Below are 9,005 nucleotides of genomic sequence, written 5' to 3'. Positions count from 1 at the left end.
CCTCTTAAATATAGTATTATACTTTATATTCATGTCAATCCTATTTCCATTTAGGGCAGTTCAAAATTGAGGGCCAAATGCGAAAAAACAATTTATTTATTTATTATATTCTATAAATAATAATATTATTTGTATATAATATAATTTCATCATTTTTCTTACTTTTTTTTAGTTGCAAAGATACTCATAATGTTTTTGGAATATTTGATTAAAATTATCAAAATGTACTCTATTTTGGAAAAATAATCCTTATTTTCTTAAAATAATCTCGAACTTTTTTTTTAATACCCATTTCATACAAAATAATTTTTGTAAAATAACATATGTGGCATTTTTCTCCCTTTGAGATTATATTTACAATTTTAAAAATATGGAGGTTACGTTTGTAAAATGAGAAATATTTTGGCCTTTTGACCCAAATATTTCTAATTTTTTAAAGTCAAGTTTTTTCTAAAATGTCATTGCAATTGAGAAGAATAATCCATTTTCTCTTTTCAATTTTTTTTTTAAATTAGACCCTCACAAATATCTCCTTACTTCATGTCAACATTTTTTCAATGTCCAAGACAAAATCAAACATCACTAATTATTCTTGTAATGCCCCAAACCCAATTTAGGGATAAAATGGTAATTTAAAATTTATTAATTAATTAAAGTAATTTAATAAGGGTAAAAAGGTCTTTTCGTATTAAAAACCCTTATATATAAATTAGATTTTTCCTACCTTCTCTATTCAAAAAAACCATTTTACACAAAGATCAGAAATATCAGAGAGCATAGGGCTGAAGATTTGGAGGTTTAGGGTTTTAAGATCAATTTTTTAGATAAAATTTTTAATCCTTAAATTAATATTTTATATTTGTTAATTAGTTTTAAACACTTTAGATATTATTTGGAATATCTCAATTTTGATTAGAGTCCGTTTAATTAATTTATAGGTCAAAAAGATTAAAAAATTTATGAACATAGTTTGATTTATTAATGGATATCGACAGATTTTGATTACTCAAATGAATAGATCTAGAAAAAAAAATAAAAAATAAAATGAGAGTAGTGTGATTTTCTAGAATGGTGAAGAGAAAAATAGTAATAATAATAATAATAATGTAGATGTGTGTCGTGTAGCAGAAAGTTTAAAAGAAAAAGAAAAAAAAAAAAACAAGGATGCGTGTGGACGTCTAGGAAGGAAGAAACAAAAGAAGAAGAAAAAAAGGTGTTATTATTATTATAATAATAATGGGTGTAGTTGGTGTCTTGGAGTAATGGTGTTGCAAGGTCTTTGAAAGTAATAATATATATATATATATATATATATATATATATATATATATAATGGGGCGTGGGAGTGGAATTGTGGTTAAGTGACAGTTGGATTATGGGAACAATAATAATAATAATAATAATAATAATAATAATAATAATAATAATAATAATAGTTTCTTGTATAGGTTTTAATTTAATTTAAGTATATATAGAAATAAATAGTGAGGTAAAGATTCGGAAAGAAAATGAATTTTACAATAATTTGGAAACTCAATAAATTAATTTATTATTGTTTAGTAAGTTGAAAATAATATTGGGTAGTAATAATATTAGCATTAGAAATTAATTAGGATCTCTAATACTAAATAAAATATTTTTAGGATTTTCAAATTTTTACCTTTAGATAATTGTGTATGATATTATGTTAGGTGGTGAGTAAATTCATCAAGCTAAATACTTCAAGTTTTTGAGTGCTTCTTCAAGGTAAGGGAAATTAATGCAGATTTTTATAAAAGAAAATAATTTCCTTTTTATATTATATTTTGAAATGTGTAAAAATATTATTTTTATCTTTTTGCATGGATCAAATATGTGTTTTGTATGGAAAGTATATTTGAGAATCTTCTTTGTTTATGAAAAATGAAAAATTTTGGAGATATAATATTTTGTTTACAAGTTTGAATTAATAAAATAAAGTGTTTGACTCTGGTTCCTATGACCCTAGTCAACGGGTTATAATTGTTGACATTTCTATGATCCTAGTCAACAGGTTATAATTGTTGACATATTCGGCCCTAATCAATGGGTTATAATAGTTGATGTTATATGACCCTAGTCAACGGGTTATAATTATTGACCTTATGACCCTAGTCAACGGGTTATAATTATTGACATTTGGTTTTGTTCACCTTAGATGGAACAAATTTGAAACTAGTTACTGAATTGTGAAGTCCCACCTAATTGGACACCATTTGTCATACGATAACCAGAGTAAAAATATTTTGAATGTATTCGATTTGGTTTTGACGAGAAATTGTTTTGAAATAGATATGACAAAGTTTGAATGTATTAGTATTTTGAACTCAAAAGTTTTTATGAAAATAAGTATATGTTATATCTCCTATTTGCAAGCATGATTGAAAATGTTTGATCCATGAAATTGTATTAATGTTCCTTATTGGACTTTGAGCTCATTCTCCTTAGTTGATAATCTTTTAGGAAACCTCAGTTCGAGCGAGGAGTGACCGTTAGGAGGGAAATTTGGCTTTATTAGGACATTTTTTTAAACTCTCTTTATTTTGGACATTGTTTAGATGTTAAAACTTAATTTTCGTTTGAATTATTTTGAGTTTGGAGTTATTTGGACAATAACACTTTCGTTGATGTATTAGTTTTTTTTAAAGTTGATACTTGGAGATTTTAGAATTTTGTCATACTACTCTGAATAAGAATTTAGTAATTGGTAAATTTCCAATTACAATATGAATGTTTGTGTCGTTTCCACTTTGAGCCTTTGGGCTTGAGGTGTGAAATGACCATCATGCCCTTGAAGTGGGTTTTGGGGCGTGACAATTATACTATAATCTTGACTTTCATTATGAAAATTTTTATTATTAGTTTTTAATTTCATTATTTTTGTATTTGTAACTTTGTTAGATGCACTACTTTTTTTTCTTTTCTTTTTATCATATATTACTTTTTAATTAAACCCTTTTACTATAATATATTTATCCATCTTCATTTTTGAGATTTTCTCTTTATTTGTTTTCTAAAGAAAAAAGGAAATACTTTTCAAATGAAGCAACTATGTGCCATAATTTTACCTTGGGATCCAAACTCTAAAAATATCTTTCAAAAAGGTTCTTAAAAGTTCTTTTAGATAGAAAGACAAGGGTTGGTGCATTGATATCCTCAAACTCAACATGGAGTTTAGGTGATCAATTATGGAGTATAAAAGAATGTTGCATTGAGGACATGAAAAAATGTATTGGTGTTGAGGTTGGTATGTCTCTTGGGAGTTAATAGTATTTGGATCAAGTAAAATTATGTGTTCTTTCTTTCATATTAATGGAGTTGATATGTGATCGACAAACTCATGGTTTTACATTTGTAGAATTTTGGTTGAGAATTTTGGGGAGGTTTCCATGTATAACTGGTGTGTCGATGGTATGATTCTTGATTTTATAGATACTTCTTATATTCTTGAATATCACAATATTGATTCAATTGATTAATAACTAAGGTTTAAGAAAATTGAGTTTAGGGGCATAAAATTGGATAAAATTAGACTACTTATTTCTCGTCACCAGGAAGTACTTTGAATTATGAATAAAGCCACTAACAACTAGAATTACAACAAGTTGAAATTTTCAAAAATATTTTTTTGTCCAATCTCAACTTCTGCTTTTCAATCATGGATCCTAATTACAAATCCTAATACCATCATTTTCATTTTCTCTCTTAGGACTCAATCCTACATCATCTATGACCTTATTATATGTTTCTCAAACTATCTTAGAGCTTAAATTATATGCCTTATAGACCTTACTTCTAAAGAATAACCTAGGAACATCCTTAAATCTAAGTATCATTAAACTTACCTAGGTTTTCACTGTCTATAAGGATATAACACTCGCTCCCAAACATCTTAAAGTACTAACACTAAGCTTTTTGTCAAGATAGTCTTTAAAATCATAATATGTTGTAACAATATAAGATTTTATTAATATTTATATTAAGATTTCTATTTCACTTTGTGATCTTACTTTTCTATTATGGTTCATTTGTGTATTAAGGTCTGATTCACTTGCATGAACATGATGGGTGCATTAGGAGTTACATAGAAGATCCAAGTCATAGTTCATTGCAAGTTGATGAATTGTTCATAGCTAGTTCATAGGCTTAGACAATCCATCTAAGGTTGTAGTACATTACCACCTTGTTAAGATAGAACCCTTAAAAGCAAGACATGATGTAACAAATTAGACTTTTGTCTCCAATTTTCTATCTGTTTGTTGCATTAAGAATTATTTGAGTATACTAGTTTGTATCACTTGCATTATACATGAATCAGGCATATCAGAAGTTGTACAATAGATCTAAGTCATGGGTGGGTTTCTTATAAGTTGATATGTTGTTCATAGTTGGTTCTTGGACTTAGGCAATCTATTTGAGACTATAGTGACCTCCTAATTGGAGGAATGACATGTCTTAGTTATTAGGATGAGTTTTGTATAGTGAATGCACTAGTGCGTGTCATTGAGTGATCCTAAGGACTTGTGATCATGAAATATGTGGTTTCATAGTAATTCCTTTAGTGGAATTTGACACTTGCTATTAGAGAGCTAGAGTATGTTAAGTGATCACATAATAAGGGGATTAGAGACTTAAAGATTTTAGAGGTAATCTTGAGAAGTTGATAGCATTTACCTTGTTAGATTATATACTCTAATTCATGAGAAGTCTATATGTAGTAGATAGTAGGTCACGAATCAAAGGAATTGATTAAATTAGATTTAATCAATTCTTGTCTTGATGTACTAACATAGGATACTGGAGTGCAGTTGAGTTTCTTTAATGAAATGTTGAGTGAACTTCACAACTAGGTTTTAAAGGAGTTGGTATTGTCCTCTGGGTTCCATTGGTTCCTGATCAAGCTCATCTTTTTTGTTGGTTATGAAGAATTAATTATTCAAGGGCATTTTAGTAAAAGTGTAAGGTTATAGAGAATCTTATGATTAATTATTTTTATTTATTTGGATTGGGATTGATGATTGATTAATTGGAGCCTATGAAGGCTAATTAATTAATTAAGACCCAATGAGCTAAATTAAGTGACCTAAGCTTAAGTTGGTCTAAAGTCATTTAAGCTCATAGGAGAGTTTATATAAATCTCATGAGTTTTAGGTTTATACTCTTACTTTCAAACCATTCAATCTTCCAGATACCTAGCCTCCCATTTTTCCTCTCAAGGAGTGTAGCAATTCTATACAAGTGCTATGGATAAAAGAAGGAACGATTGGGTAGAAGTTCAATAGTTTTGATATCCACATCACCATCTTCACTAACTTAAATTGATATGGGAACATCCAAATCACAAGTATTATTTTCTAAGATATAATACTTTTGTTAAAAACTACCTTTATTGACTATATCTAATATCCTTTGGATGTTAGTAGCATGCATCCCATGATCCAGGGCTTTGAATGACTTAATTTGGATATTCCAACACTCTTAATTGTAGGGATGACTTGTCTTAGTCATTGGAATAGGTTTCCCATAGAGAGTGAACTAGTGTATACGGTTATACATTGGATATGACCTATAACGAATCATGAGATTGCCTACTAGGTGGTAATGATTTCACCAAGCTATTATGTTACATGAGTTCTCAACTTTGAGAAAATATTAAGTTAGTGTTGAGGTCTTCAATGACTTTAACCTATAGGTGAGACCTTGAGGTAGTCATATATTCCTTATGAATTAGGTCATTATTAATTAAGACAGGTGACAATATGTATTCCTAAGATAGGCATCTTGATATCTCATGAAATTGTGTGTCCTCTTAGGTGATCTTAAGACTTGTGATCATGAAAGTTATGGCATCATAGTAATTCCTTTAGTGGAAAATGACATATGATCTTAGTGAGCTTATAGTATGTAAGTTGGTCACATAATAAGAGGATTTGAGATTTAAGGATGATAGAGCTATAGTATGTTTTGGTTTGTGCTGGTGGTTGAACCGGCCCTTGATCAATTGAGGTAGCCCTCAACTGGTTGAGGCAACCAACTCAATTGATTCCTTGATTGATTGATAGGGTTTTGCCCCTTTGACATCATTTAGACCTCTTTTCGAGGCTTTTTTTTTTTTTTTTTTTTTGCTATTCTTTGTGGGTTCCTAAGGGTATTTTTATAAGGTTTTTTTTTTTTAGAGCTTTAATCTTTGGTTATTATTTCTTTGGGTTTGGGTTTAGTTTAAAAGAGTTTTAAGTCAATCTATCCATTCATAGAGATGGTGATAAGTGTTCAAATATTTATCATTCCTTACCCTATAAAAATAGGTCTTATGGCTCATTTTAAAGGGATTTCTCTCTTGGTTTTTTATGGGAAACTTGCCTAATTTTATAAAGGAGGAGAATTTCTTATAGTTTTGAAGAAATCTGGGCTTGGAGGACAGGTTTGAGTATATTAGAAGCCAAGTGATTGCACTTGGGAGGAGCCTTTTGGGTAAGTTCTCTTTAGTTCTGGTTTTTGTGCTTCTTTTAAGTTTATTTTTTTTCGTCTATTGATTTTTGAGGTGATATGTATATTGGGTATGGATTGAAAAGCCACAAACTTGATTGTTAGACATTTGTTCTTCAGTTATGGAGTTTCTTCTTCATTTCCTCACTTTGTTCATCTTGATTGCTTAAGAGGAGGCTTGATTTCTTAAATAATTTGTTGCTTAGTAGTTTTTCATGCCTTTCTTGATTTGATTTTGATCATTTTTGGGTATTTTTCCTTTTTTGAAGCCCATTGATTAAATCATGACATGAGGCTTATTTGGATTTAAAATCCTTGTTTTTCTTTTGATTCATTTTATGGGGATTTTGTTTTTGTTTTTTTTCCTTAATTTTAATGATTTTTGAAAGTTTTGTGACTAATTTTAAAATAAAATTTTGAGAGCCACCGAAGTGTCTGATACATTACCAAAGAGATTTTCTTTAGAAAAGGCTATTTGAGCATTTTTTTTTTTTTTTGCTGAATTTTAAGCATCTTTTAAGGCTAATTTTGTGGTCAAAGGTCAAACCCCTTACCATAGGCTTTAAATGCTTGAGGTTTAAGTGGAAATAACCAATCAAGAAAAATCTAAGGGACACTAACATGGATGCTAAACATGGATGCATGCTTATGCATAAGAAGACAAGGCGAGAAAACTAAAACATTACATATCTTGTCGCATCTTGCTCAATTCTCGAAAATTTCACCATTTCAGTTTCTTGGGTGAAAGATTATATGTTGAGTCAATATGCTTCTAAGAATTGCATTACACATGTTTTACATTTTTTATTCTCTTTATTTTTTAGGGTCTAACAAATATTCAGGTTAAAGGGGATGATTGGAGCTAAAATATGTGCTCCAACGATACATAAACATTATGATTTACACATTATAAAAGGTTTTAATGACCCAACTTAACTTAAAATGATGTTAAAACCCTACTTATGGGTTCAACTTATATTTTGAGCTTGATTTTAGGTTTAAGCGATGGAAAAAATGTTAAGTGCAAAAATCATTTTCTAACAAAGTAGAGTAAGAGTTTAATTATGCCTAAAGAGAGATTCATGATTTGTGAAGCATGAGGAAGAAGGTTTGAAGCTAGTCCATTCAAGGAAAAAATAAGGAATTTATGAGAATTAAAGATGAGAAATTTAATGTTATGGAAAGAGGTAAAGGGCAAGCAACCATGCAGAAGAAGGTTTAGAGCTAATGCAATTAAGCTCAAAATTTGAAACTTAAACCTAGCAGCAACAACACATACCTTGACTTGTGAATTTTTAAGCACTTCCTATAATCTTTTTGAGGCAAGCTATATATGGTTTAAAATCTCAAGAGGTCAACAATCCAATACTTTAAATAGTTTGAAAATTGAAGTTGAAGCGAGAAATGTATAAGCAATTTAAATGAACTACATAGAGAGACAAGGAGGAAGCCAAGTTTGCATGGCTATGCGAACTGAACTGGAAATGGCATAATCCTAAAGAGTTTTGGAAGCCATTTGACGTTTCCATGAGCAGGGATTAAAATATCATGATATTTCAATTATATATCGCCAAAATCTCGTGTTTCGGTGGACCTCGATACGATATATAGGATGAATATATCGAGGTACTAATATTTCGATAATTTATCTTCGTTGATATTTTGGGGTGGTCAACGCGGGTTGTGGTGATCAAAGTTAAAAACTATTCTGATTTTTCTACCACTGAGGGGACTCAAACCCCAACCAAAAGATTCAATACATAGTTGGGCCAACCACTAAGCCAAGCTACCCGCTTATTATTTATAACACACCAAATATATATAAACTACAACTCATCATATAAAAATAATATTAAAATAATATTTTAATGAATAAATAAATTATAATTATTTTATAATTAAATGAAAAGAATTCATTTAATTTAATTGATTACCAAAAATATAAAAATTATCATGATAATTTTTTTCATAGTGTTTTTAATATTATTAATGTATTAATTAAATATTAAAAATTATACATATATGATCATTTATTTTATATCATTTAATAAAATTGAATTAAATGGATTATAATTTTAATATTAAATATATTTTTAAATTAGACATATTATAATCAAATATCATAATACTATTATTGAATAACATTTGATATAATTTAATAATAAATGTACACTTATGAAATTTATATTTTTTATCAACGCATACAATATTATTATGAAATATGATAAATTATATTATACATATATCAATTTCTTGAACAAAACAACTTTAAAATATCTATTATACTTTTAATTTCATTTTTAAGAGTTTTTTTTTCTTATTTTTCTATAAGTTCTGATCAAATTTAGGTCTACCGATATTTTGTGTCAAAATATCCCCCGATATATCTCTGATATCCATAAAATTGAAGTATTGATATATCCGTAATTATCAATATTCTCATCCTTGCCCATGAGAAATTAACCAAAATGAAGTTGTTTTTTAGGCTTTTAGGAATGATT

The sequence above is a fragment of the Vitis riparia genome, chromosome 14 (genome assembly GCF_004353265.1).
Source record: "Vitis riparia cultivar Riparia Gloire de Montpellier isolate 1030 chromosome 14, EGFV_Vit.rip_1.0, whole genome shotgun sequence".
In the NCBI taxonomy this organism is placed as follows: Eukaryota; Viridiplantae; Streptophyta; class Magnoliopsida; order Vitales; family Vitaceae; genus Vitis; species Vitis riparia.
Note: the sequence above shows the minus strand (reverse complement) of the source record.